Genomic DNA, 20,516 nt, shown 5'->3' on the forward strand with positions numbered 1-20,516 from the left:
TTACAGAGTAAAGAAGGTTGCACAGAGTCCTTTTCTTGCTGTTCTGTCTCTTTAGAACAGAAGGACACTTTGCGCTTCACAGAATGCAAGTCTACAAGTACTGCTGCTTAGATGTGGTTGAATGTTAGGCCCCTAAGAAATACATGTGAAGCAACAGCAATGCTTTACAAGGTGTCTATTGTTTATATAAATAAACATAAAACAGGTTACGAAAACATGCTGTAAAATCCAAATCATATTTTATCATAGTTTCACATGCTTAAACTAATAGTAATTGTTTAGTATAATTGATCGTCATGTGAAAGACATTGTTTAGTATTCTTTCATTCATTCATTCTCTCAACCGCTTATCCTCACAAGGGTCACGGGGGGTGCTAAGGCCTATCCCAGCTATCTACGGGCACCAGGCGGGGGACAAAAGAATGAACATAATTTAAAGTAATTGCTCTACAGTTGTACTGCATACCGGAGGTCATTTAATTCATTCAGATCAAGAACCTCAAATAACATAACGGCTGGTATTGTTGGAGATGGAAATCCAACTCATTTTATCTCTGAGGGCTAGCTGCGAATGCACTTGCATTATGTCAGTAAAATTCTAGAAATCATAGCGAAAGGGTTATTTTTCAAGAACATCTGTTCCCGAAAGACCGACAAATTGTCTTTATTTGATGCTCTTGTCAGGAGTGGTTGGATTGCCTTTCCTGGCATGACGTCACGATAACTATCAGCTGTCACTAATTACGTGATTAGATTATTTTTGGCGTCACTGGACAAGGTCCAAGTGGACATGGGGAAGCTGGAGCACCTCTTTGAGTCCAGGGCCAAAGAGACGCCATGGGCCAAGAAAGCGCCAGAGAGCAAAAAGTCCGAGATCCTGGTTCTGGACTCCAAGCGGAGCACCGCCATCAACATCGGGATGACGGTCCTGCCCGCCGTTCACGTCATCAAGAGCGCCATCCTCAACTTTGACGACTTTGCCATCAACAAGGAGGGTGTGGAGAAGATCCTGAGCATGACGCCCACAGAGGAGGAGAAGCAGAAGATCCGCGAGGCTCGCTCGGCCAATCCCGACGTTCCCCTGGGGACGGCCGAGGAATTCCTCTCGGGCCTGGCTTCCGTCAGCGCCTTGACCCCCCGCCTGCAGCTGTGGTCTTTCAAACTCAACTATGAGGCACTCGAGCAGGAGATCGCCGAGCCCCTGTTTGACCTGAAGTTGGGCATGGAGCAGCTGGCCGGCAACCGGACCTTCAAGAAGATCCTGGCCACGCTGCTGGCCGTGGGGAACTTCCTCAACGGGTGTCCTCCTCACCAGAATCTTCAGGCTCCCTCCATGGTGAATCAATTCCTCTGGGCATAGGCATAAGATAACTTGGGCGCTCTCTGGTGGTTGTACGCACCTGGGCATCATGATGAAACGGTAAAGGCTTCCCAGGGCGACGTGCATAGCAGTGGTGGGGCGTATGAGTACGCTGCGGCTCTAACTCTTCTACCAGCTGTGGCTCATCTCTAGAAATGATGTGCCTGAGAGCCCCGCACCACGGTGTGTCCATTACAAAATTCCTAAACGATTCTGAGGGGTTTCTTATACATTCCAAGCAGTCCGGTGTCTTCGAGGTGGATGGTTTGCGTCGCCGAGTGCGTCGGCGCGAGCGTGGGTGGCGCTCCGCTGGGTCCATAATGGTTGGATCGTGCTGTTACGATTTCACCGCGTAGTGCGACGCGATCGTAGGGTAAGTTGAACCCAGATGCAGAGTCGCCGAAGTAATTGGAAAGGTGAGGCAGATCTGTAGCTCTTGTTGGTTGATTTAATAAACGGGGTAACATAACTTAAACAACTTGGCTTGACCACTCATTACAAACGAACTGAACATGCGGCGTGGCGTCAATGGAAACAGCAATTACTACGAGGATTAACAGGAAACGAAACCAGAACTTAACCAGTCGATCCAACCGCGTCTACAGAAAATCATAATGCTTAAATACCAAAAATAATTTAATCACGTAATTAGTGACAGCTGATAGTTATCGTGACGTCATGCCAGGAAAGGCAATCCAACCACTCCTGACAGCTCTGAGTGATTTTGGATCCTTTGTTTCTCCCCCAAGTAATGAGGACATGTTCTTTTTAAGATAGCTCTCCATCTAAGTCCTACTATAGGTCCAGTCTTGGTAAAAGGTGCATGATGACAACTGATCTATCTGAAATCCAGAATTTGATCTGGATTTCAGATAGATCACCCATGAAATGTCGAAAAAGGTGCGGGGTATGATGCTCACAGCACCTGGTATTCACAAGCAGTCTCCCAATCAGGTACTAACCAGGCCGTACCATGCTTGGCTTCCGAGATCGAACGAGATCGGGCCTTTTCAGGGTGGTATGGCCGTGAGCGGTACTGCTCTTGCAGATGGACACCCATGAAATGTCGAAAAAGATGCGGGGTATGATGCTCACAGCACCTGGTATTCCCAAGCGGTCTCCCAATCAGGTACTAACCAGGCCGAACCATGCTTGGCTTACGAGATCGGACGAGATCGGGCCTTTTCAGGGTGGTATGGCCGTGAGCGGTACTGCTTTTGCAGATGGACACCCATGAAATGTCGAAAAAGATGCGGGGTATGATACTCACAGCACCTGGTATTCCCAAGCGGTCTCCCAATCAGGTACTAAACAGGCCGAACCATGCTTGGCTTCCGAGATCGGACGAGATCTGGCCTTTTCAGGGTGGTATGGCCGTGAGCGGTACTGCACTAGCAGATGGACACCCATGAAATGTCGAAAAAGATGCGGGGCATGGTTCTCACAGCACCCGGTATTCCCAAGCGGTCTCCCAATCTGGTACTAAACAAGTCTAACCATGCTTGGCTTCCGAGATCGGACGAGATCGGGCCTTTTCAGGGTGGTATGGCCGTGAGCGGTACTGCTCTAGCAGATGGACACCCATGAAATGTCGAAAAAGATGCGGGGTATGATGTACACAGCACCTGGTATTCCCAAGCGGACTCCCAATCAGGTACTAACCAGGCCGAACCATGCTTGGCTTCCGAGATCGGACGAGATCGGGCCTTTTCAGGGAGGTATGGCCGTGAGCGGTACTGCACTAGCAGATGGACACCCATGAAATGTCGAAAAAGATGCGGGGTATGATGCTCACCGCACCTGGTATTCCCAAGCGGTCTCCCAATCAGGTACTAACCAGGCCGAACCATGCTTGGCTGCCGAGATCGGACGAGATCAGGCGAGATCGGGCCTTATCAGGGTGGTATGGCCGTGAGCGGTACTGCTTTTGCAGATGGACACCCATGAAATGTCAAAAAAGATGCGGGGTATGATGCTCACAGCACCTGGTATTCCCAAGCAGTCTCCCAATCAGGTACTAAACAGGCCGAACCATGCTTGGCTTCCGAGATCGGACGAGATCGGGCCTTTTCAGCGTGGTATGGCCGTGAGCGGTACTCTACTAGCAGATGGACACCCATGAAATGTCGAAAAAGATGCTGGGTATGATGCTCACAGCACCTGGTATTCCCAAGCGGTCTGCCAATCAGGTACTAACCAGGCTGAACCATGCTTGGCTGCCTAGATCGGACGAGATCGGGCCTTTTCAGGGTGGTATGGCCGTGAGCGGTACTGCTCTTGCAGATGGACACCCATGAAATGTCAAAAAAGATGCGGGGTATGATGCTCACAGCACCTGGTATTCCCAAGCGGTCTCCCAATCAGGTACTAAACAGGCCGAATCATGCTTGGCTTCCGAGATCGGACGAGATCGGGCCTTTTCAGGGTGGTATGGCCGTGAGCGGTACTGCACTAGCAGATGGACACCCATGAAATGTCGAAAAAGATGCGGGGTATGATGCTTAAAGCACCTGGTATTCCCAAGCGGTCTCCCAATCAGGTACTAAACAGGCCGAACCATGCTTGGCTTCCGAGATCGGACGAGATCGGGCCTTTTCAGGGTGGTATGGCCGTGAGCGGTACTGCACTAGCAGATGGACACCCATGAAATGTCGAAAAAGATGCGGGGTATGATGCTCACAGCACCTGGTATTCCCAAGCGGTCTCCCAATCAGGTACTAACCAGGCCGAACCATGCTTGGCTTCCGAGATCGGGCGAGATCGGGCCTTTTCAGGGTGGTATGGCCGTGAGCGGTACTGCTCGTGTAGATGGACACCCATGAAATGTCGAAAAAGATGCGGGGTATGATACTCACAGCACCTGGTATTCCCAAGCGGTCTCCCAATCAGGTACTAAACAGGCCGAAGCATGCTTGGCTTCCAAAATCAGACGAGATCGGGCCTTTTCAGGGTGGTATGGCCGTGAGCGGTACCGCTCTTGCAGATGGACACCCATGAAATGTCGAAAAAGATGCGGGGTATGATGCTCACAGCACCTGGTATTCCCAAGCGGTCTCCCAATCAGGTACTAAACAGGCCGAACCATGCTTGGCTTCCAAGATCGGACGAGATCGGGCCTTTTCAGGGTGGTATGGCCGTGAGCGGTACTGCACTGGCAGATGGACACCCATGAAATGTCGAAAAAGATGCGGGGTATGATGCTCACAGCACCTGGTATTCCCAAGCGGTCTCCCAATCAGGTACTAAACAGGCCGAACCATGCTTGGCTTCCGAGATCGGACGAGATCGGGCCTTTTCAGGGTGGAATGGCCGTGAGCGGTACTGCACTAGCAGATGGACACCCATGAAATGTCGAAAAAGATGCGGGGTATGATGCTCACAGCACCTGGTATTCCGAAGCGGTCTCCCAATCAGGTACTAAACAGGCCGAACCATGCTTGGCTACCGAGATCGGACGAGATCGGGCCTTTTCAGGGTGGTATGGCCGTGAGCGGTACTGCACTAGCAGATGGACACCCATGAAATGTCGAAAAAGATGCGGGGTATGATGCTCACAGCACCAGGTATTTCCAAGCGGTCTCCCAATCAGGTACTAACCAGGCTGAACCATGCTTGGCTTCCGAGATCGGACGAGATCGGGCCTTTCCAGGGTGGTATGGCCGTGAGCGGTACTGTACTAGCAGATGGACACCCATGAAATGTCGAAAAAGATGCGCGGTATGATGCTCACAGCACCTGGAATTCCCAAGCGGTCTCCCAATCAGGTACTAACCAGGCCGAACCATGCTGGCTGCCGAGATCGGACGAGATCGGGCCTTTTCAGGGTGGTATGGCCGTGAGCGGTCCTGCTTTAGCAGATGGACACCCATGAAATCTCGAAAAAGATGCGGGGTATGATGCTCACAGCACCTGGTATTCCCAAGCGGTCTCCCAATCAGGTACTAAACAGGCCGAACCATGCGTGGCTTCCGAGATCGGACGAGATCGGGCCTTTTCAGGGTGGTATGGCCGTGAGCGGTACTGCTCTTGCAGATGGACACCCATGAAATGTCGAAAAAGATGCGGGGTATGCTGCTCACAGCACCTGGTATTCCCAAGCGGTCTCCCAATCAGGTACTAAACAGGCCGAACCATGCTTGGCTTCCGAGATCGGAGGAGATCGGGCCTTTTCAGGGTGGTATGGCCGTGAGCGGTACTGCTCTTGCAGATGGACACCCATGAAATGTCGAAAAAGATGCGGGGTATGGTGCTCACAGCACCTGGTATTCCCAAGCGGTCTCCCAATCAGGTACTAACCAGGCCGAACCATGCTTGGCTTCCGAGATCGGACGAGATCGGGCCATTTCAGGGTGGTATGGCCGTGAACGGTACTGCACAAGCAGATGGACACCCATGAAATGTCGAAAAAGATGCGGGGCATGGTTCTCACAGCACCTGGTATTCCCAAGCGGTCGCCCAATCTGGTACTAAACAAGTCTAACCATGCTTGGCTTCCGAGATCGGGCGAGATCGGGCCTTTTCAGGGTGGTATGGCCGTGAGCGGTACTGCTTTTGCAGATGGACACCCATGAAATGTCGAAAAAGATGCGGGGTATGATGCTCACAGCACCTGGTATTCCCAAGCGGTCTCCCAACCAGGTACTAACCAGGCCCAACCATGCTTGGCTTCCAAGATCGGACGAGATCGGGCCTTTTCAGGGTGGTATGGCCGTGAGCGGTACTGCACTAGCAGATGGACACCCATGAAATGTCGAAAAAGATGCGGGGTATGATGCTCACAGCACCTGGTATTCCCAAGCGGTCTCCCAATCAGGTACTAACCAGGCCGAACCATGCTTGGCTTCCGAGATCGGACGAGATCAGGCCTTTTCAGGGTGGTATGGCCGTGAGCGGTACTGCTCTTGCAGATGGACACCCATGAGCTAAAGTATTAATTCGACCTTCTACACCTGCTACCCAAATCAATTGGGATTTGACATTATTCAAAGTCAGTTGGAATATTCAGGTTATAAAAGAGGGGGGAAAAGGCAGGAATATATACAGCTATGTTTTACTTTTGTGCATTTCAGGCCAAATTGGTATTTGTCTTTGAGTCAGCAATAATAACAAAGGAGTAAAGTCAGCTTGATTGCAGTAAGACTTTTTGCACTCTATACACTCAATTTTCACATGTTGTTTTACTTCTGGACGCTGCAAATGGACTGCACATCTGTTGCATCGTGTGTATATATGTGTATTACCGTACTTTGAATTTTGATTTAAACCTTTACAACCCAACTACCTCAGATCAAGCAATTATAATGTAAAGTAGTAGATGTTTAAAAAAAGCACCAAATGCAAAAAGATAACAAAATAACAATACTAAATAGTCAAATAAGCAACTCCATTATTCTTTTAGAGAAAATATCTCAGCGGGGTCAAGTCATTCAATTCAAATCGACTGGTAATCAGATTCAATTAAAGACTAACCGATTGGGTGCAATGTTGTAGTGGCAGCACAACTAAATGAATTCACTGAATTTAAATGGGATTTATAAGTGTTTTCACATTTTATACTGTAAAACAAAAAATCACATAGGATTTATGGTTAAACACTGGAGCTACAGAATTTTACCAGAAATTACATTCAATTGGTATAGCACTTCAATAACCACCAGTTTATTGGAACACTATTGTAGATTTTTCATTTCACTGAAACTAAAATTATATTGCTCCACCACCACATGCACACACCCCTTTTTTACTGTATAACTCTAGCAACCACAAGTATTTTATTTTTATTTTTTTAAGAAGAAAATGACTGAGTATTCTTCTGTCTGTTCAGATATCACTACTTTTACATGATAAGAGAAGTAATTTTTAAAGAAGGCTCAGCAAAATACCCAGCATTCAATAGTACTGGCATGCTGGATCTTGCAAACTACACTCCTCAACTGCACGGAAAAAAAATAGAAAAAAACAGTCATACATTGTCTGCAGTACTTTCCACTCATTCGCTTACACTTTGTACTCCATCCTTTCTACACAAAAAGCATCATCCCGCTGTTACAGAGTAAAGAAGGTTGCACAGAGTCCTTTTCTTGCTGTTCTGTCTCTTTAGAACAGAAGGACACTTTGCGCTTCACAGAATGCAAGTCTACAAGTACTGCTGCTTAGATGTGGTTGAATGTTAGGCCCCTAAGAAATACATGTGAAGCAACAGCAATGCTTTACAAGGTGTCTATTGTTTATATAAATAAACATAAAACAGGTTACGAAAACATGCTGTAAAATCCAAATCATATTTTATCATAGTTTCACATGCTTAAACTAATAGTAATTGTTTAGTATAATTGATCGTCATGTGAAAGACATTGTTTAGTATTCTTTCATTCATTCATTCTCTCAACCGCTTATCCTCACAAGGGTCACGGGGGGTGCTAAGGCCTATCCCAGCTATCTACGGGCACCAGGCGGGGGACAAAAGAATGAACATAATTTAAAGTAATTGCTCTACAGTTGTACTGCATACCGGAGGTCATTTAATTCATTCAGATCAAGAACCTCAAATAACATAACGGCTGGTATTGTTGGAGATGGAAATCCAACTCATTTTATCTCTGAGGGCTAGCTGCGAATGCACTTGCATTATGTCAGTAAAATTCTAGAAATCATAGCGAAAGGGTTATTTTTCAAGAACATCTGTTCCCGAAAGACCGACAAATTGTCTTTATTTGATGCTCTTGTCAGGAGTGGTTGGATTGCCTTTCCTGGCATGACGTCACGATAACTATCAGCTGTCACTAATTACGTGATTAGATTATTTTTGGCGTCACTGGACAAGGTCCAAGTGGACATGGGGAAGCTGGAGCACCTCTTTGAGTCCAGGGCCAAAGAGACGCCATGGGCCAAGAAAGCGCCAGAGAGCAAAAAGTCCGAGATCCTGGTTCTGGACTCCAAGCGGAGCACCGCCATCAACATCGGGATGACGGTCCTGCCCGCCGTTCACGTCATCAAGAGCGCCATCCTCAACTTTGACGACTTTGCCATCAACAAGGAGGGTGTGGAGAAGATCCTGAGCATGACGCCCACAGAGGAGGAGAAGCAGAAGATCCGCGAGGCTCGCTCGGCCAATCCCGACGTTCCCCTGGGGACGGCCGAGGAATTCCTCTCGGGCCTGGCTTCCGTCACCGCCTTGACCCCCCGCCTGCAGCTGTGGTCTTTCAAACTCAACTATGAGGCACTCGAGCAGGAGATCGCCGAGCCCCTGTTTGACCTGAAGTTGGGCATGGAGCAGCTGGCCGGCAACCGGACCTTCAAGAAGATCCTGGCCACGCTGCTGGCCGTGGGGAACTTCCTCAACGGGTGTCCTCCTCACCAGAATCTTCAGGCTCCCTCCATGGTGAATCAATTCCTCTGGGCATAGGCATAAGATAACTTGGGCGCTCTCTGGTGGTTGTACGCACCTGGGCATCATGATGAAACGGTAAAGGCTTCCCAGGGCGACGTGCATAGCAGTGGTGGGGCGTATGAGTACGCTGCGGCTCTAACTCTTCTACCAGCTGTGGCTCATCTCTAGAAATGATGTGCCTGAGAGCCCCGCACCACGGTGTGTCCATTACAAAATTCCTAAACGATTCTGAGGGGTTTCTTATACATTCCAAGCAGTCCGGTGTCTTCGAGGTGGATGGTTTGCGTCGCCGAGTGCGTCGGCGCGAGCGTGGGTGGCGCTCCGCTGGGTCCATAATGGTTGGATCGTGCTGTTACGATTTCACCGCGTAGTGCGACGCGATCGTAGGGTAAGTTGAACCCAGATGCAGAGTCGCCGAAGTAATTGGAAAGGTGAGGCAGATCTGTAGCTCTTGTTGGTTGATTTAATAAACGGGGTAACATAACTTAAACAACTTGGCTTGACCACTCATTACAAACGAACTGAACATGCGGCGTGGCGTCAATGGAAACAGCAATTACTACGAGGATTAACAGGAAACGAAACCAGAACTTAACCAGTCGATCCAACCGCGTCCACAGAAAATCATAATGCTTAAATACCAAAAATAATTTAATCACGTAATTAGTGACAGCTGATAGTTATCGTGACGTCATGCCAGGAAAGGCAATCCAACCACTCCTGACAGCTCTGAGTGATTTTGGATCCTTTGTTTCTCCCCCAAGTAATGAGGACATGTTCTTTTTAAGATAGCTCTCCATCTAAGTCCTACTATAGGTCCAGTCTTGGTAAAAGGTGCATGATGACAACTGATCTATCTGAAATCCAGAATTTGATCTGGATTTCAGATAGATCACCCATGAAATGTCGAAAAAGGTGCGGGGTATGATGCTCACAGCACCTGGTATTCCCAAGCGGTCTCCCAATCAGGTACTAACCAGGCCGTACCATGCTTGGCTTCCGAGATCGAACGAGATCGGGCCTTTTCAGGGTGGTATGGCCGTGAGCGGTACTGCTCTTGCAGATGGACACCCATGAAATGTCGAAAAAGATGCGGGGTATGATGCTCACAGCACCTGGTATTCCCAAGCGGTCTCCCAATCAGGTACTAACCAGGCCGAACCATGCTTGGCTTACGAGATCGGACGAGATCGGGCCTTTTCAGGGTGGTATGGCCGTGAGCGGTACTGCTTTTGCAGATGGACACCCATGAAATGTCAAAAAAGATGCGGGGTATGATGCTCACAGCACCTGGTATTCCCAAGCGGTCTCCCAATCAGGTACTAAACAGGCCGAACCATGCTTGGCTTCCGAGATCGGACGAGATCTGGCCTTTTCAGGGTGGTATGGCCGTGAGCAGTACTGCCCTTGCAGATGGACACCCATGAAATGTCGAAAAAGATGCGGGGTATGATGCTCACAGCACCTGGTATTCCCAAGCGGTCTCCCAATCAGGTACTAACCAGGCCAAACCATGCTTGGCTTCCGAGATCGGACGAGATCGGGCCTTTTCAGGGTGGTATGGCCGTGAGCGGTACTGCACTAGCAGATGGACACCCATGAAATGTCGAAAAAGATGCGGGGCATGGTTCTCACAGCACCCGGTATTCCCAAGCGGTCTCCCAATCTGGTACTAAACAAGTCTAACCATGCTTGGCTTCCGAGATCGGACGAGATCGGGCCTTTTCAGGGTGGTATGGCCGTGAGCGGTACTGCTCTAGCAGATGGACACCCATGAAATGTCGAAAAAGATGCGGGGTATGATGTACACAGCACCTGGTATTCCCAAGCGGACTCCCAATCAGGTACTAACCAGGCCGAACCATGCTTGGCTTCCGAGATCGGACGAGATCGGGCCTTTTCAGGGAGGTATGGCCGTGAGCGGTACTGCACTAGCAGATGGACACCCATGAAATGTCGAAAAAGATGCGGGGTATGATGCTCACCGCACCTGGTATTCCCAAGCGGTCTCCCAATCAGGTACTAACCAGGCCGAACCATGCTTGGCTGCCGAGATCGGACGAGATCAGGCGAGATCGGGCCTTATCAGGGTGGTATGGCCGTGAGCGGTACTGCTTTTGCAGATGGACACCCATGAAATGTCAAAAAAGATGCGGGGTATGATGCTCACAGCACCTGGTATTCCCAAGCAGTCTCCCAATCAGGTACTAAACAGGCCGAACCATGCTTGGCTTCCGAGATCGGACGAGATCGGGCCTTTTCAGCGTGGTATGGCCGTGAGCGGTACTGCACTAGCAGATGGACACCCATGAAATGTCGAAAAAGATGCTGGGTATGATGCTCACAGCACCTGGTATTCCCAAGCGGTCTGCCAATCAGGTACTAACCAGGCTGAACCATGCTTGGCTGCCTAGATCGGACGAGATCGGGCCTTTTCAGGGTGGTATGGCCGTGAGCGGTACTGCTCTTGCAGATGGACACCCATGAAATGTCAAAAAAGATGCGGGGTATGATGCTCACAGCACCTGGTATTCCCAAGCGGTCTCCCAATCAGGTACTAAACAGGCCGAATCATGCTTGGCTTCCGAGATCGGACGAGATCGGGCCTTTTCAGGGTGGTATGGCCGTGAGCGGTACTGCACTAGCAGATGGACACCCATGAAATGTCGAAAAAGATGCGGGGTATGATGCTTAAAGCACCTGGTATTCCCAAGCGGTCTCCCAATCAGGTACTAAACAGGCCGAACCATGCTTGGCTTCCGAGATCGGACGAGATCGGGCCTTTTCAGGGTGGTATGGCCGTGAGCGGTACTGCACTAGCAGATGGACACCCATGAAATGTCGAAAAAGATGCGGGGTATGATGCTCACAGCACCTGGTATTCCCAAGCGGTCTCCCAATCAGGTACTAACCAGGCCGAACCATGCTTGGCTTCCGAGATCGGGCGAGATCGGGCCTTTTCAGGGTGGTATGGCCGTGAGCGGTACTGCTCGTGTAGATGGACACCCATGAAATGTCGAAAAAGATGCGGGGTATGATACTCACAGCACCTGGTATTCCCAAGCGGTCTCCCAATCAGGTACTAAACAGGCCGAAGCATGCTTGGCTTCCAAAATCAGACGAGATCGGGCCTTTTCAGGGTGGTATGGCCGTGAGCGGTACCGCTCTTGCAGATGGACACCCATGAAATGTCGAAAAAGATGCGGGGTATGATGCTCACAGCACCTGGTATTCCCAAGCGGTCTCCCAATCAGGTACTAAACAGGCCGAACCATGCTTGGCTTCCAAGATCGGACGAGATCGGGCCTTTTCAGGGTGGTATGGCCGTGAGCGGTACTGCACTGGCAGATGGACACCCATGAAATGTCGAAAAAGATGCGGGGTATGATGCTCACAGCACCTGGTATTCCCAAGCGGTCTCCCAATCAGGTACTAAACAGGCCGAACCATGCTTGGCTTCCGAGATCGGACGAGATCGGGCCTTTTCAGGGTGGAATGGCCGTGAGCGGTACTGCACTAGCAGATGGACACCCATGAAATGTCGAAAAAGATGCGGGGTATGATGCTCACAGCACCTGGTATTCCGAAGCGGTCTCCCAATCAGGTACTAAACAGGCCGAACCATGCTTGGCTACCGAGATCGGACGAGATCGGGCCTTTTCAGGGTGGTATGGCCGTGAGCGGTACTGCACTAGCAGATGGACACCCATGAAATGTCGAAAAAGATGCGGGGTATGATGCTCACAGCACCAGGTATTTCCAAGCGGTCTCCCAATCAGGTACTAACCAGGCTGAACCATGCTTGGCTTCCGAGATCGGACGAGATCGGGCCTTTCCAGGGTGGTATGGCCGTGAGCGGTACTGTACTAGCAGATGGACACCCATGAAATGTCGAAAAAGATGCGCGGTATGATGCTCACAGCACCTGGAATTCCCAAGCGGTCTCCCAATCAGGTACTAACCAGGCCGAACCATGCTGGCTGCCGAGATCGGACGAGATCGGGCCTTTTCAGGGTGGTATGGCCGTGAGCGGTCCTGCTTTAGCAGATGGACACCCATGAAATCTCGAAAAAGATGCGGGGTATGATGCTCACAGCACCTGGTATTCCCAAGCGGTCTCCCAATCAGGTACTAAACAGGCCGAACCATGCGTGGCTTCCGAGATCGGACGAGATCGGGCCTTTTCAGGGTGGTATGGCCGTGAGCGGTACTGCTCTTGCAGATGGACACCCATGAAATGTCGAAAAAGACGCTGGGTATGACGCTTACAGCACCTGGTATTCCCAAGCGGTATCCCAATCAGGTACTAAACAGGCCGAACCATGCGTGGCTTCCGAGATCGGACGAGATCGGGCCTTTTCAGGGTGGTATGGCGGTGAGCGGTACTGCTCTTGCAGATGGACACCCATGAAATGTCGAAAAAGATGCTGAGTATGATGCTTACAGCACCTGGTATTCCCAAGCGGTCTCCCAATCAGGTACTAACCAGGCCGAACCATGCTTGGCTTCCGAGATCGGACGAGATCGGGCCCTTTCAGGGTGGTATGGCCGTGAGCGGTACTGCTCTTGCAGATGGACACCCATGAAATGTCGAAAAAGATGCTGGGTATGATGCTCACAGCACCTGGTATTCCCAAGCGGTCTCCCAATCAGGTACTAACCAGGCCGAACCATGCTTGGCTCCCGAGATCGGACGAGATCGGGCCTTTTCAGGGTGGTATGGCCGTGAGCGGTACTGCTCTTGCAGATGGACACCCATGAAATGTCGAAAAAGATGCGGGGTATGATGCTCACAGCACCTGGTATTCCCAAGCGGTCTCCCAATCAGGTACTAACCAGGCCGAACCATGCGTGGCTTCCGAGATCGGACGAGATCGGGCCTTTTCAGGGTGGTATGGCCGTGAGCGGTACTGCTCTTGCAGATGGACACCCATGAAATGTCGAAAAAGATGCTGGGTATGATGCTCACAGCACCTGGTATTCCCAAGCGGTCTCCCAATCAGGTACTTACCAGGCCGAACCATGCTTGGCTCCCGAGATCGGACGAGATCGGGCCTTTTCAGGGTGGTATGGCCGTGAGCGGTACTGCACTAGCAGATGGACACCCATGAAATGTCGAAAAAGATGCGGGGTATGATGCTCACAGCACCTGGTATTCCCAAGCGGCCTCCCAATCAGGTACTAACCAGGCCGAACCATGCTTGGCTTCCGAGACCGGGCGAGATCGGGCTCTTTCAGGGTGGTATGGCCGTGAGCGGTACTGTTCTTGCAGATGGACACCCATGAAATGTCGAAAAAGATGCGGGGTATGATGCTCACAGCACCTGGTATTCCCAAGCGGTCTCCCAATCAGGTACTAAACAGGCCGAACCATGCTTGGCTTCCAAGATCGGACGAGATCGGGCCTTTTCAGGGTGGTATGGCCGTGAGCGGTAATGCTCTCGCAGATGGACACCCATGAAATGTCGAAAAAGATGCGGGGTATGATGCTCACAGCACCTGGTATTCCCAAGCGGTCTCCCAATCAGGTACTAAACAGGCCGAACCATGCTTGGCTTCCGAGATCGGACGAGATCGGGCCTTTTCAGGGTGGTATGGCCGTGAGCGGTACTGCACTAGCAGATGGACACCCATGAAATGTCGAAAAAGATGCGGGGTATGATGCTCACAGCACCTGGTATTCCGAAGCGGTCTCCCAATCAGGTACTAAACAGGCCGAACCATGCTTGGCTGCCGAGATCGGACGAGATCGGGCCTTTTCAGGGTGGTATGGCCGTGAGCGGTACTGCACTAGCAGATGGACACCCATGAAATGTCGAAAAAGATGCGGGGTATGATGCCCACAGCACCTGGTATTCCCAAGCGGTCTCCCAATCAGGTACTAACCAGGCCGAACGATGCTTGGCTCCCGAGATCGGGCGAGATCGGGCCTTTTCAGGGTGGTATGGCTGTGAGCGGTACTGCTCTTGCAGATGGACACCCATGAAATGTCGAAAAAGATGCGGGGTATGATGCTCACAGCACCTGGTATTCCCAAGCGGTCTCCCAATCAGGTACTAACCAGGCCGAACCATGCGTGGCTTCCGAGATCGGACGAGATCGGGCCTTTTCAGGGTGGTATGGCCGTGAGCGGTACTGCTCTTGCAGATGGACACCCATGAAATGTCGAAAAAGATGCTGGGTATGATGCTCACAGCACCTGGTATTCCCAAGCGGTCTCCCAATCAGGTACTAACCAGGCCGAACCATGCTTGGCTCCCGAGATCGGACGAGATCGGGCCTTTTCAGGGTGGTATGGCCGTGAGCGGTACTGCACTAGCAGATGGACACCCATGAAATGTCGAAAAAGATGCGGGGTATGATGCTCACAGCACCTGGTATTCCCAAGCGGCCTCCCAATCAGGTACTAACCAGGCCGAACCATGCTTGGCTTCCGAGACCGGGCGAGATCGGGCTCTTTCAGGGTGGTATGGCCGTGAGCTGTACTGTTCTTGCAGATGGACACCCATGAAATGTCGAAAAAGATGCGGGGTATAATGCTCACAGCACCTGGTATTCCCAAGCGGTCTCCCAATCAGGTACTAAACAGGCCGAACAATGCTTGGCTTCCAAGATCGGACGAGATCGGGCCTTTTCAGGGTGGTATGGCCGTGAGCGGTAATGCTCTTGCAGATGGACACCCATGAAATGTCGAAAAAGATGCGGGGTATGATGCTCACAGCACCTGGTATTCCCAAGCGGTCTCCCAATCAGGTACTAAACAGGCCGAACCATGCTTGGCTTCCGAGATCGGACGAGATCGGGCCTTTTCAGGGTGGTATGGCCGTGAGCGGCACTGCATTAGCAGATGGACACCCATGAAATGTCGAAAAAGATGCGGGGTATGATGCTCACAGCACCTGGTATTCCCAAGCGGTCTCCCAATCAGGTACTAACCAGGCCAAACCATGCTTGGCTTCCGAGATCGGACGAGATCGGGCCTTTTCAGGGTGGTATGGCCGTGAGCGGTACTGCACTAGCAGATGGACACCCATGAAATGTCGAAAAAGATGCGGGGCATGGTTCTCACAGCACCCGGTATTCCCAAGCGGTCTCCCAATCTGGTACTAAACAAGTCTAACCATGCTTGGCTTCCGAGATCGGACGAGATCGGGCCTTTTCAGGGTGGTATGGCCGTGAGCGGTACTGCTCTAGCAGATGGACACCCATGAAATGTCGAAAAAGATGCGGGGTATGATGTACACAGCACCTGGTATTCCCAAGCGGACTCCCAATCAGGTACTAACCAGGCCGAACCATGCTTGGCTTCCGAGATCGGACGAGATCGGGCCTTTTCAGGGAGGTATGGCCGTGAGCGGTACTGCACTAGCAGATGGACACCCATGAAATGTCGAAAAAGATGCGGGGTATGATGCTCACCGCACCTGGTATTCCCAAGCGGTCTCCCAATCAGGTACTAACCAGGCCGAACCATGCTTGGCTGCCGAGATCGGACGAGATCAGGCGAGATCGGGCCTTATCAGGGTGGTATGGCCGTGAGCGGTACTGCTTTTGCAGATGGACACCCATGAAATGTCAAAAAAGATGCGGGGTATGATGCTCACAGCACCTGGTATTCCCAAGCAGTCTCCCAATCAGGTACTAAACAGGCCGAACCATGCTTGGCTTCCGAGATCGGACGAGATCGGGCCTTTTCAGCGTGGTATGGCCGTGAGCGGTACTGCACTAGCAGATGGACACCCATGAAATGTCGAAAAAGATGCTGGGTATGATGCTCACAGCACCTGGTATTCCCAAGCGGTCTGCCAATCAGGTACTAACCAGGCTGAACCATGCTTGGCTGCCTAGATCGGACGAGATCGGGCCTTTTCAGGGTGGTATGGCCGTGAGCGGTACTGCTCTTGCAGATGGACACCCATGAAATGTCAAAAAAGATGCGGGGTATGATGCTCACAGCACCTGGTATTCCCAAGCGGTCTCCCAATCAGGTACTAAACAGGCCGAATCATGCTTGGCTTCCGAGATCGGACGAGATCGGGCCTTTTCAGGGTGGTATGGCCGTGAGCGGTACTGCACTAGCAGATGGACACCCATGAAATGTCGAAAAAGATGCGGGGTATGATGCTTAAAGCACCTGGTATTCCCAAGCGGTCTCCCAATCAGGTACTAAACAGGCCGAACCATGCTTGGCTTCCGAGATCGGACGAGATCGGGCCTTTTCAGGGTGGTATGGCCGTGAGCGGTACTGCACTAGCAGATGGACACCCATGAAATGTCGAAAAAGATGCGGGGTATGATGCTCACAGCACCTGGTATTCCCAAGCGGTCTCCCAATCAGGTACTAACCAGGCCGAACCATGCTTGGCTTCCGAGATCGGGCGAGATCGGGCCTTTTCAGGGTGGTATGGCCGTGAGCGGTACTGCTCGTGTAGATGGACACCCATGAAATGTCGAAAAAGATGCGGGGTATGATACTCACAGCACCTGGTATTCCCAAGCGGTCTCCCAATCAGGTACTAAACAGGCCGAAGCATGCTTGGCTTCCAAAATCAGACGAGATCGGGCCTTTTCAGGGTGGTATGGCCGTGAGCGGTACCGCTCTTGCAGATGGACACCCATGAAATGTCGAAAAAGATGCGGGGTATGATGCTCACAGCACCTGGTATTCCCAAGCGGTCTCCCAATCAGGTACTAAACAGGCCGAACCATGCTTGGCTTCCAAGATCGGACGAGATCGGGCCTTTTCAGGGTGGTATGGCCGTGAGCGGTACTGCACTGGCAGATGGACACCCATGAAATGTCGAAAAAGATGCGGGGTATGATGCTCACAGCACCTGGTATTCCCAAGCGGTCTCCCAATCAGGTACTAAACAGGCCGAACCATGCTTGGCTTCCGAGATCGGACGAGATCGGGCCTTTTCAGGGTGGAATGGCCGTGAGCGGTACTGCACTAGCAGATGGACACCCATGAAATGTCGAAAAAGATGCGGGGTATGATGCTCACAGCACCTGGTATTCCGAAGCGGTCTCCCAATCAGGTACTAAACAGGCCGAACCATGCTTGGCTACCGAGATCGGACGAGATCGGGCCTTTTCAGGGTGGTATGGCCGTGAGCGGTACTGCACTAGCAGATGGACACCCATGAAATGTCGAAAAAGATGCGGGGTATGATGCTCACAGCACCAGGTATTTCCAAGCGGTCTCCCAATCAGGTACTAACCAGGCTGAACCATGCTTGGCTTCCGAGATCGGACGAGATCGGGCCTTTCCAGGGTGGTATGGCCGTGAGCGGTACTGTACTAGCAGATGGACACCCATGAAATGTCGAAAAAGATGCGCGGTATGATGCTCACAGCACCTGGAATTCCCAAGCGGTCTCCCAATCAGGTACTAACCAGGCCGAACCATGCTGGCTGCCGAGATCGGACGAGATCGGGCCTTTTCAGGGTGGTATGGCCGTGAGCGGTCCTGCTTTAGCAGATGGACACCCATGAAATCTCGAAAAAGATGCGGGGTATGATGCTCACAGCACCTGGTATTCCCAAGCGGTCTCCCAATCAGGTACTAAACAGGCCGAACCATGCGTGGCTTCCGAGATCGGACGAGATCGGGCCTTTTCAGGGTGGTATGGCCGTGAGCGGTACTGCTCTTGCAGATGGACACCCATGAAATGTCGAAAAAGACGCTGGGTATGACGCTTACAGCACCTGGTATTCCCAAGCGGTATCCCAATCAGGTACTAAACAGGCCGAACCATGCGTGGCTTCCGAGATCGGACGAGATCGGGCCTTTTCAGGGTGGTATGGCGGTGAGCGGTACTGCTCTTGCAGATGGACACCCATGAAATGTCGAAAAAGATGCTGAGTATGATGCTTACAGCACCTGGTATTCCCAAGCGGTCTCCCAATCAGGTACTAACCAGGCCGAACCATGCTTGGCTTCCGAGATCGGACGAGATCGGGCCCTTTCAGGGTGGTATGGCCGTGAGCGGTACTGCTCTTGCAGATGGACACCCATGAAATGTCGAAAAAGATGCTGGGTATGATGCTCACAGCACCTGGTATTCCCAAGCGGTCTCCCAATCAGGTACTAACCAGGCCGAACCATGCTTGGCTCCCGAGATCGGACGAGATCGGGCCTTTTCAGGGTGGTATGGCCGTGAGCGGTACTGCTCTTGCAGATGGACACCCATGAAATGTCGAAAAAGATGCGGGGTATGATGCTCACAGCACCTGGTATTCCCAAGCGGTCTCCCAATCAGGTACTAACCAGGCCGAACCATGCGTGGCTTCCGAGATCGGACGAGATCGGGCCTTTTCAGGGTGGTATGGCCGTGAGCGGTACTGCTCTTGCAGATGGACACCCATGAAATGTCGAAAAAGATGCTGGGTATGATGCTCACAGCACCTGGTATTCCCAAGCGGTCTCCCAATCAGGTACTTACCAGGCCGAACCATGCTTGGCTCCCGAGATCGGACGAGATCGGGCCTTTTCAGGGTGGTATGGCCGTGAGCGGTACTGCACTAGCAGATGGACACCCATGAAATGTCGAAAAAGATGCGGGGTATGATGCTCACAGCACCTGGTATTCCCAAGCGGCCTCCCAATCAGGTACTAACCAGGCCGAACCATGCTTGGCTTCCGAGACCGGGCGAGATCGGGCTCTTTCAGGGTGGTATGGCCGTGAGCGGTACTGTTCTTGCAGATGGACACCCATGAAATGTCGAAAAAGATGCGGGGTATGATGCTCACAGCACCTGGTATTCCCAAGCGGTCTCCCAATCAGGTACTAAACAGGCCGAACCATGCTTGGCTTCCAAGATCGGACGAGATCGGGCCTTTTCAGGGTGGTATGGCCGTGAGCGGTAATGCTCTCGCAGATGGACACCCATGAAATGTCGAAAAAGATGCGGGGTATGATGCTCACAGCACCTGGTATTCCCAAGCGGTCTCCCAATCAGGTACTAAACAGGCCGAACCATGCTTGGCTTCCGAGATCGGACGAGATCGGGCCTTTTCAGGGTGGTATGGCCGTGAGCGGTACTGCACTAGCAGATGGACACCCATGAAATGTCGAAAAAGATGCGGGGTATGATGCTCACAGCACCTGGTATTCCGAAGCGGTCTCCCAATCAGGTACTAAACAGGCCGAACCATGCTTGGCTGCCGAGATCGGACGAGATCGGGCCTTTTCAGGGTGGTATGGCCGTGAGCGGTACTGCACTAGCAGATGGACACCCATGAAATGTCGAAAAAGATGCGGGGTATGATGCCCACAGCACCTGGTATTCCCAAGCGGTCTCCCAATCAGGTACTAACCAGGCCGAACGATGCTTGGCTCCCGAGATCGGGCGAGATCGGGCCTTTTCAGGGTGGTATGGCTGTGAGCGGTACTGCTCTTGCAGATGGACACCCATGAAATGTCGAAAAAGATGCGGGGTATGATGCTCACAGCACCTGGTATTCCCAAGCGGTCTCCCAATCAGGTACTAACCAGGCCGAACCATGCGTGGCTTCCGAGATCGGACGAGATCGGGCCTTTTCAGGGTGGTATGGCCGTGAGCGGTACTGCTCTTGCAGATGGACACCCATGAAATGTCGAAAAAGATGCTGGGTATGATGCTCACAGCACCTGGTATTCCCAAGCGGTCTCCCAATCAGGTACTAACCAGGCCGAACCATGCTTGGCTCCCGAGATCGGACGAGATCGGGCCTTTTCAGGGTGGTATGGCCGTGAGCGGTACTGCACTAGCAGATGGACACCC

The 20,516-nt window shown here is 51.7% G+C and overlaps 1 non-coding gene and 84 pseudogenes across 1 annotated transcript; all 85 read right to left on the bottom strand.

Annotated features, from left to right (window-relative positions):
- Positions 1 to 2,273: 2,273 nt before the first annotated feature.
- LOC144191197 (5S ribosomal RNA) lies at positions 2,274 to 2,392 on the bottom strand (annotated as a pseudogene).
- A 56-nt stretch (positions 2,393 to 2,448) lies between these two features.
- Positions 2,449 to 2,567, bottom strand: LOC144189355 (5S ribosomal RNA; annotated as a pseudogene).
- A 56-nt stretch (positions 2,568 to 2,623) lies between these two features.
- On the bottom strand, positions 2,624 to 2,742 carry LOC144191795 (5S ribosomal RNA; annotated as a pseudogene).
- A 56-nt stretch (positions 2,743 to 2,798) lies between these two features.
- On the bottom strand, positions 2,799 to 2,917 carry LOC144191910 (5S ribosomal RNA; annotated as a pseudogene).
- Positions 2,918 to 2,973: 56 nt separating this feature from the next.
- LOC144181817 (5S ribosomal RNA) lies at positions 2,974 to 3,092 on the bottom strand (annotated as a pseudogene).
- Positions 3,093 to 3,148: 56 nt separating this feature from the next.
- LOC144186171 (5S ribosomal RNA) lies at positions 3,149 to 3,277 on the bottom strand (annotated as a pseudogene).
- Positions 3,278 to 3,333: 56 nt separating this feature from the next.
- On the bottom strand, positions 3,334 to 3,452 carry LOC144181721 (5S ribosomal RNA; annotated as a pseudogene).
- A 56-nt stretch (positions 3,453 to 3,508) lies between these two features.
- Positions 3,509 to 3,627, bottom strand: LOC144186109 (5S ribosomal RNA; annotated as a pseudogene).
- A 56-nt stretch (positions 3,628 to 3,683) lies between these two features.
- LOC144190299 (5S ribosomal RNA) lies at positions 3,684 to 3,802 on the bottom strand (annotated as a pseudogene).
- Positions 3,803 to 3,858: 56 nt separating this feature from the next.
- Positions 3,859 to 3,977, bottom strand: LOC144182810 (5S ribosomal RNA; annotated as a pseudogene).
- Positions 3,978 to 4,033: 56 nt separating this feature from the next.
- Positions 4,034 to 4,152, bottom strand: LOC144188475 (5S ribosomal RNA; annotated as a pseudogene).
- A 56-nt stretch (positions 4,153 to 4,208) lies between these two features.
- LOC144186121 (5S ribosomal RNA) lies at positions 4,209 to 4,327 on the bottom strand (annotated as a pseudogene).
- A 56-nt stretch (positions 4,328 to 4,383) lies between these two features.
- On the bottom strand, positions 4,384 to 4,502 carry LOC144189953 (5S ribosomal RNA; annotated as a pseudogene).
- Positions 4,503 to 4,558: 56 nt separating this feature from the next.
- On the bottom strand, positions 4,559 to 4,677 carry LOC144189426 (5S ribosomal RNA; annotated as a pseudogene).
- A 56-nt stretch (positions 4,678 to 4,733) lies between these two features.
- Positions 4,734 to 4,852, bottom strand: LOC144191090 (5S ribosomal RNA; annotated as a pseudogene).
- A 56-nt stretch (positions 4,853 to 4,908) lies between these two features.
- On the bottom strand, positions 4,909 to 5,027 carry LOC144191840 (5S ribosomal RNA; annotated as a pseudogene).
- A 56-nt stretch (positions 5,028 to 5,083) lies between these two features.
- On the bottom strand, positions 5,084 to 5,201 carry LOC144182797 (5S ribosomal RNA; annotated as a pseudogene).
- A 56-nt stretch (positions 5,202 to 5,257) lies between these two features.
- LOC144191052 (5S ribosomal RNA) lies at positions 5,258 to 5,376 on the bottom strand (annotated as a pseudogene).
- Positions 5,377 to 5,432: 56 nt separating this feature from the next.
- LOC144189275 (5S ribosomal RNA) lies at positions 5,433 to 5,551 on the bottom strand (annotated as a pseudogene).
- A 56-nt stretch (positions 5,552 to 5,607) lies between these two features.
- LOC144188254 (5S ribosomal RNA) lies at positions 5,608 to 5,726 on the bottom strand (annotated as a pseudogene).
- A 56-nt stretch (positions 5,727 to 5,782) lies between these two features.
- On the bottom strand, positions 5,783 to 5,901 carry LOC144183869 (5S ribosomal RNA; annotated as a pseudogene).
- A 56-nt stretch (positions 5,902 to 5,957) lies between these two features.
- LOC144191202 (5S ribosomal RNA) lies at positions 5,958 to 6,076 on the bottom strand. Its single transcript, XR_013325002.1, has one exon. It is a non-coding gene; the product is annotated as a 5S ribosomal RNA (ribosomal RNA).
- A 56-nt stretch (positions 6,077 to 6,132) lies between these two features.
- Positions 6,133 to 6,251, bottom strand: LOC144187792 (5S ribosomal RNA; annotated as a pseudogene).
- A 3,427-nt stretch (positions 6,252 to 9,678) lies between these two features.
- Positions 9,679 to 9,797, bottom strand: LOC144183705 (5S ribosomal RNA; annotated as a pseudogene).
- A 56-nt stretch (positions 9,798 to 9,853) lies between these two features.
- On the bottom strand, positions 9,854 to 9,972 carry LOC144189356 (5S ribosomal RNA; annotated as a pseudogene).
- Positions 9,973 to 10,028: 56 nt separating this feature from the next.
- Positions 10,029 to 10,147, bottom strand: LOC144190539 (5S ribosomal RNA; annotated as a pseudogene).
- Positions 10,148 to 10,203: 56 nt separating this feature from the next.
- On the bottom strand, positions 10,204 to 10,322 carry LOC144188639 (5S ribosomal RNA; annotated as a pseudogene).
- Positions 10,323 to 10,378: 56 nt separating this feature from the next.
- Positions 10,379 to 10,497, bottom strand: LOC144191911 (5S ribosomal RNA; annotated as a pseudogene).
- A 56-nt stretch (positions 10,498 to 10,553) lies between these two features.
- On the bottom strand, positions 10,554 to 10,672 carry LOC144181819 (5S ribosomal RNA; annotated as a pseudogene).
- Positions 10,673 to 10,728: 56 nt separating this feature from the next.
- LOC144186172 (5S ribosomal RNA) lies at positions 10,729 to 10,857 on the bottom strand (annotated as a pseudogene).
- Positions 10,858 to 10,913: 56 nt separating this feature from the next.
- LOC144181722 (5S ribosomal RNA) lies at positions 10,914 to 11,032 on the bottom strand (annotated as a pseudogene).
- A 56-nt stretch (positions 11,033 to 11,088) lies between these two features.
- LOC144186110 (5S ribosomal RNA) lies at positions 11,089 to 11,207 on the bottom strand (annotated as a pseudogene).
- A 56-nt stretch (positions 11,208 to 11,263) lies between these two features.
- Positions 11,264 to 11,382, bottom strand: LOC144190300 (5S ribosomal RNA; annotated as a pseudogene).
- Positions 11,383 to 11,438: 56 nt separating this feature from the next.
- Positions 11,439 to 11,557, bottom strand: LOC144182811 (5S ribosomal RNA; annotated as a pseudogene).
- Positions 11,558 to 11,613: 56 nt separating this feature from the next.
- LOC144188477 (5S ribosomal RNA) lies at positions 11,614 to 11,732 on the bottom strand (annotated as a pseudogene).
- Positions 11,733 to 11,788: 56 nt separating this feature from the next.
- Positions 11,789 to 11,907, bottom strand: LOC144186123 (5S ribosomal RNA; annotated as a pseudogene).
- A 56-nt stretch (positions 11,908 to 11,963) lies between these two features.
- On the bottom strand, positions 11,964 to 12,082 carry LOC144189954 (5S ribosomal RNA; annotated as a pseudogene).
- Positions 12,083 to 12,138: 56 nt separating this feature from the next.
- LOC144189427 (5S ribosomal RNA) lies at positions 12,139 to 12,257 on the bottom strand (annotated as a pseudogene).
- A 56-nt stretch (positions 12,258 to 12,313) lies between these two features.
- Positions 12,314 to 12,432, bottom strand: LOC144191092 (5S ribosomal RNA; annotated as a pseudogene).
- Positions 12,433 to 12,488: 56 nt separating this feature from the next.
- On the bottom strand, positions 12,489 to 12,607 carry LOC144191841 (5S ribosomal RNA; annotated as a pseudogene).
- A 56-nt stretch (positions 12,608 to 12,663) lies between these two features.
- Positions 12,664 to 12,781, bottom strand: LOC144182799 (5S ribosomal RNA; annotated as a pseudogene).
- A 56-nt stretch (positions 12,782 to 12,837) lies between these two features.
- Positions 12,838 to 12,956, bottom strand: LOC144191053 (5S ribosomal RNA; annotated as a pseudogene).
- A 56-nt stretch (positions 12,957 to 13,012) lies between these two features.
- LOC144186691 (5S ribosomal RNA) lies at positions 13,013 to 13,131 on the bottom strand (annotated as a pseudogene).
- Positions 13,132 to 13,187: 56 nt separating this feature from the next.
- Positions 13,188 to 13,306, bottom strand: LOC144187439 (5S ribosomal RNA; annotated as a pseudogene).
- Positions 13,307 to 13,362: 56 nt separating this feature from the next.
- Positions 13,363 to 13,481, bottom strand: LOC144187976 (5S ribosomal RNA; annotated as a pseudogene).
- A 56-nt stretch (positions 13,482 to 13,537) lies between these two features.
- LOC144189475 (5S ribosomal RNA) lies at positions 13,538 to 13,656 on the bottom strand (annotated as a pseudogene).
- A 56-nt stretch (positions 13,657 to 13,712) lies between these two features.
- On the bottom strand, positions 13,713 to 13,831 carry LOC144189023 (5S ribosomal RNA; annotated as a pseudogene).
- Positions 13,832 to 13,887: 56 nt separating this feature from the next.
- LOC144190972 (5S ribosomal RNA) lies at positions 13,888 to 14,006 on the bottom strand (annotated as a pseudogene).
- A 56-nt stretch (positions 14,007 to 14,062) lies between these two features.
- LOC144189956 (5S ribosomal RNA) lies at positions 14,063 to 14,181 on the bottom strand (annotated as a pseudogene).
- Positions 14,182 to 14,237: 56 nt separating this feature from the next.
- LOC144187591 (5S ribosomal RNA) lies at positions 14,238 to 14,356 on the bottom strand (annotated as a pseudogene).
- A 56-nt stretch (positions 14,357 to 14,412) lies between these two features.
- Positions 14,413 to 14,531, bottom strand: LOC144190863 (5S ribosomal RNA; annotated as a pseudogene).
- A 56-nt stretch (positions 14,532 to 14,587) lies between these two features.
- On the bottom strand, positions 14,588 to 14,706 carry LOC144184491 (5S ribosomal RNA; annotated as a pseudogene).
- A 56-nt stretch (positions 14,707 to 14,762) lies between these two features.
- On the bottom strand, positions 14,763 to 14,881 carry LOC144189476 (5S ribosomal RNA; annotated as a pseudogene).
- A 56-nt stretch (positions 14,882 to 14,937) lies between these two features.
- LOC144187977 (5S ribosomal RNA) lies at positions 14,938 to 15,056 on the bottom strand (annotated as a pseudogene).
- A 56-nt stretch (positions 15,057 to 15,112) lies between these two features.
- Positions 15,113 to 15,231, bottom strand: LOC144190974 (5S ribosomal RNA; annotated as a pseudogene).
- A 56-nt stretch (positions 15,232 to 15,287) lies between these two features.
- LOC144182319 (5S ribosomal RNA) lies at positions 15,288 to 15,406 on the bottom strand (annotated as a pseudogene).
- Positions 15,407 to 15,462: 56 nt separating this feature from the next.
- On the bottom strand, positions 15,463 to 15,581 carry LOC144187592 (5S ribosomal RNA; annotated as a pseudogene).
- Positions 15,582 to 15,637: 56 nt separating this feature from the next.
- LOC144188651 (5S ribosomal RNA) lies at positions 15,638 to 15,756 on the bottom strand (annotated as a pseudogene).
- Positions 15,757 to 15,812: 56 nt separating this feature from the next.
- On the bottom strand, positions 15,813 to 15,931 carry LOC144191913 (5S ribosomal RNA; annotated as a pseudogene).
- A 56-nt stretch (positions 15,932 to 15,987) lies between these two features.
- On the bottom strand, positions 15,988 to 16,106 carry LOC144181820 (5S ribosomal RNA; annotated as a pseudogene).
- A 56-nt stretch (positions 16,107 to 16,162) lies between these two features.
- LOC144186174 (5S ribosomal RNA) lies at positions 16,163 to 16,291 on the bottom strand (annotated as a pseudogene).
- Positions 16,292 to 16,347: 56 nt separating this feature from the next.
- Positions 16,348 to 16,466, bottom strand: LOC144181724 (5S ribosomal RNA; annotated as a pseudogene).
- A 56-nt stretch (positions 16,467 to 16,522) lies between these two features.
- Positions 16,523 to 16,641, bottom strand: LOC144186111 (5S ribosomal RNA; annotated as a pseudogene).
- A 56-nt stretch (positions 16,642 to 16,697) lies between these two features.
- LOC144190301 (5S ribosomal RNA) lies at positions 16,698 to 16,816 on the bottom strand (annotated as a pseudogene).
- Positions 16,817 to 16,872: 56 nt separating this feature from the next.
- LOC144182812 (5S ribosomal RNA) lies at positions 16,873 to 16,991 on the bottom strand (annotated as a pseudogene).
- A 56-nt stretch (positions 16,992 to 17,047) lies between these two features.
- On the bottom strand, positions 17,048 to 17,166 carry LOC144188478 (5S ribosomal RNA; annotated as a pseudogene).
- A 56-nt stretch (positions 17,167 to 17,222) lies between these two features.
- Positions 17,223 to 17,341, bottom strand: LOC144186124 (5S ribosomal RNA; annotated as a pseudogene).
- Positions 17,342 to 17,397: 56 nt separating this feature from the next.
- Positions 17,398 to 17,516, bottom strand: LOC144189957 (5S ribosomal RNA; annotated as a pseudogene).
- Positions 17,517 to 17,572: 56 nt separating this feature from the next.
- Positions 17,573 to 17,691, bottom strand: LOC144189428 (5S ribosomal RNA; annotated as a pseudogene).
- A 56-nt stretch (positions 17,692 to 17,747) lies between these two features.
- Positions 17,748 to 17,866, bottom strand: LOC144191093 (5S ribosomal RNA; annotated as a pseudogene).
- Positions 17,867 to 17,922: 56 nt separating this feature from the next.
- On the bottom strand, positions 17,923 to 18,041 carry LOC144191843 (5S ribosomal RNA; annotated as a pseudogene).
- A 56-nt stretch (positions 18,042 to 18,097) lies between these two features.
- LOC144182800 (5S ribosomal RNA) lies at positions 18,098 to 18,215 on the bottom strand (annotated as a pseudogene).
- Positions 18,216 to 18,271: 56 nt separating this feature from the next.
- LOC144191055 (5S ribosomal RNA) lies at positions 18,272 to 18,390 on the bottom strand (annotated as a pseudogene).
- Positions 18,391 to 18,446: 56 nt separating this feature from the next.
- On the bottom strand, positions 18,447 to 18,565 carry LOC144186693 (5S ribosomal RNA; annotated as a pseudogene).
- A 56-nt stretch (positions 18,566 to 18,621) lies between these two features.
- On the bottom strand, positions 18,622 to 18,740 carry LOC144187440 (5S ribosomal RNA; annotated as a pseudogene).
- A 56-nt stretch (positions 18,741 to 18,796) lies between these two features.
- Positions 18,797 to 18,915, bottom strand: LOC144187978 (5S ribosomal RNA; annotated as a pseudogene).
- Positions 18,916 to 18,971: 56 nt separating this feature from the next.
- On the bottom strand, positions 18,972 to 19,090 carry LOC144189477 (5S ribosomal RNA; annotated as a pseudogene).
- Positions 19,091 to 19,146: 56 nt separating this feature from the next.
- Positions 19,147 to 19,265, bottom strand: LOC144189024 (5S ribosomal RNA; annotated as a pseudogene).
- A 56-nt stretch (positions 19,266 to 19,321) lies between these two features.
- On the bottom strand, positions 19,322 to 19,440 carry LOC144190975 (5S ribosomal RNA; annotated as a pseudogene).
- Positions 19,441 to 19,496: 56 nt separating this feature from the next.
- Positions 19,497 to 19,615, bottom strand: LOC144189958 (5S ribosomal RNA; annotated as a pseudogene).
- A 56-nt stretch (positions 19,616 to 19,671) lies between these two features.
- LOC144187593 (5S ribosomal RNA) lies at positions 19,672 to 19,790 on the bottom strand (annotated as a pseudogene).
- A 56-nt stretch (positions 19,791 to 19,846) lies between these two features.
- On the bottom strand, positions 19,847 to 19,965 carry LOC144190864 (5S ribosomal RNA; annotated as a pseudogene).
- Positions 19,966 to 20,021: 56 nt separating this feature from the next.
- On the bottom strand, positions 20,022 to 20,140 carry LOC144184492 (5S ribosomal RNA; annotated as a pseudogene).
- Positions 20,141 to 20,196: 56 nt separating this feature from the next.
- Positions 20,197 to 20,315, bottom strand: LOC144189478 (5S ribosomal RNA; annotated as a pseudogene).
- A 56-nt stretch (positions 20,316 to 20,371) lies between these two features.
- Positions 20,372 to 20,490, bottom strand: LOC144187979 (5S ribosomal RNA; annotated as a pseudogene).
- Between the last annotated feature and the right edge of the window lie 26 nt (positions 20,491 to 20,516).

Source organism: Stigmatopora nigra, unplaced genomic scaffold (genome assembly GCF_051989575.1).
Source record: "Stigmatopora nigra isolate UIUO_SnigA unplaced genomic scaffold, RoL_Snig_1.1 HiC_scaffold_24, whole genome shotgun sequence".
Lineage (NCBI taxonomy): Eukaryota > Metazoa > Chordata > Actinopteri > Syngnathiformes > Syngnathidae > Stigmatopora > Stigmatopora nigra.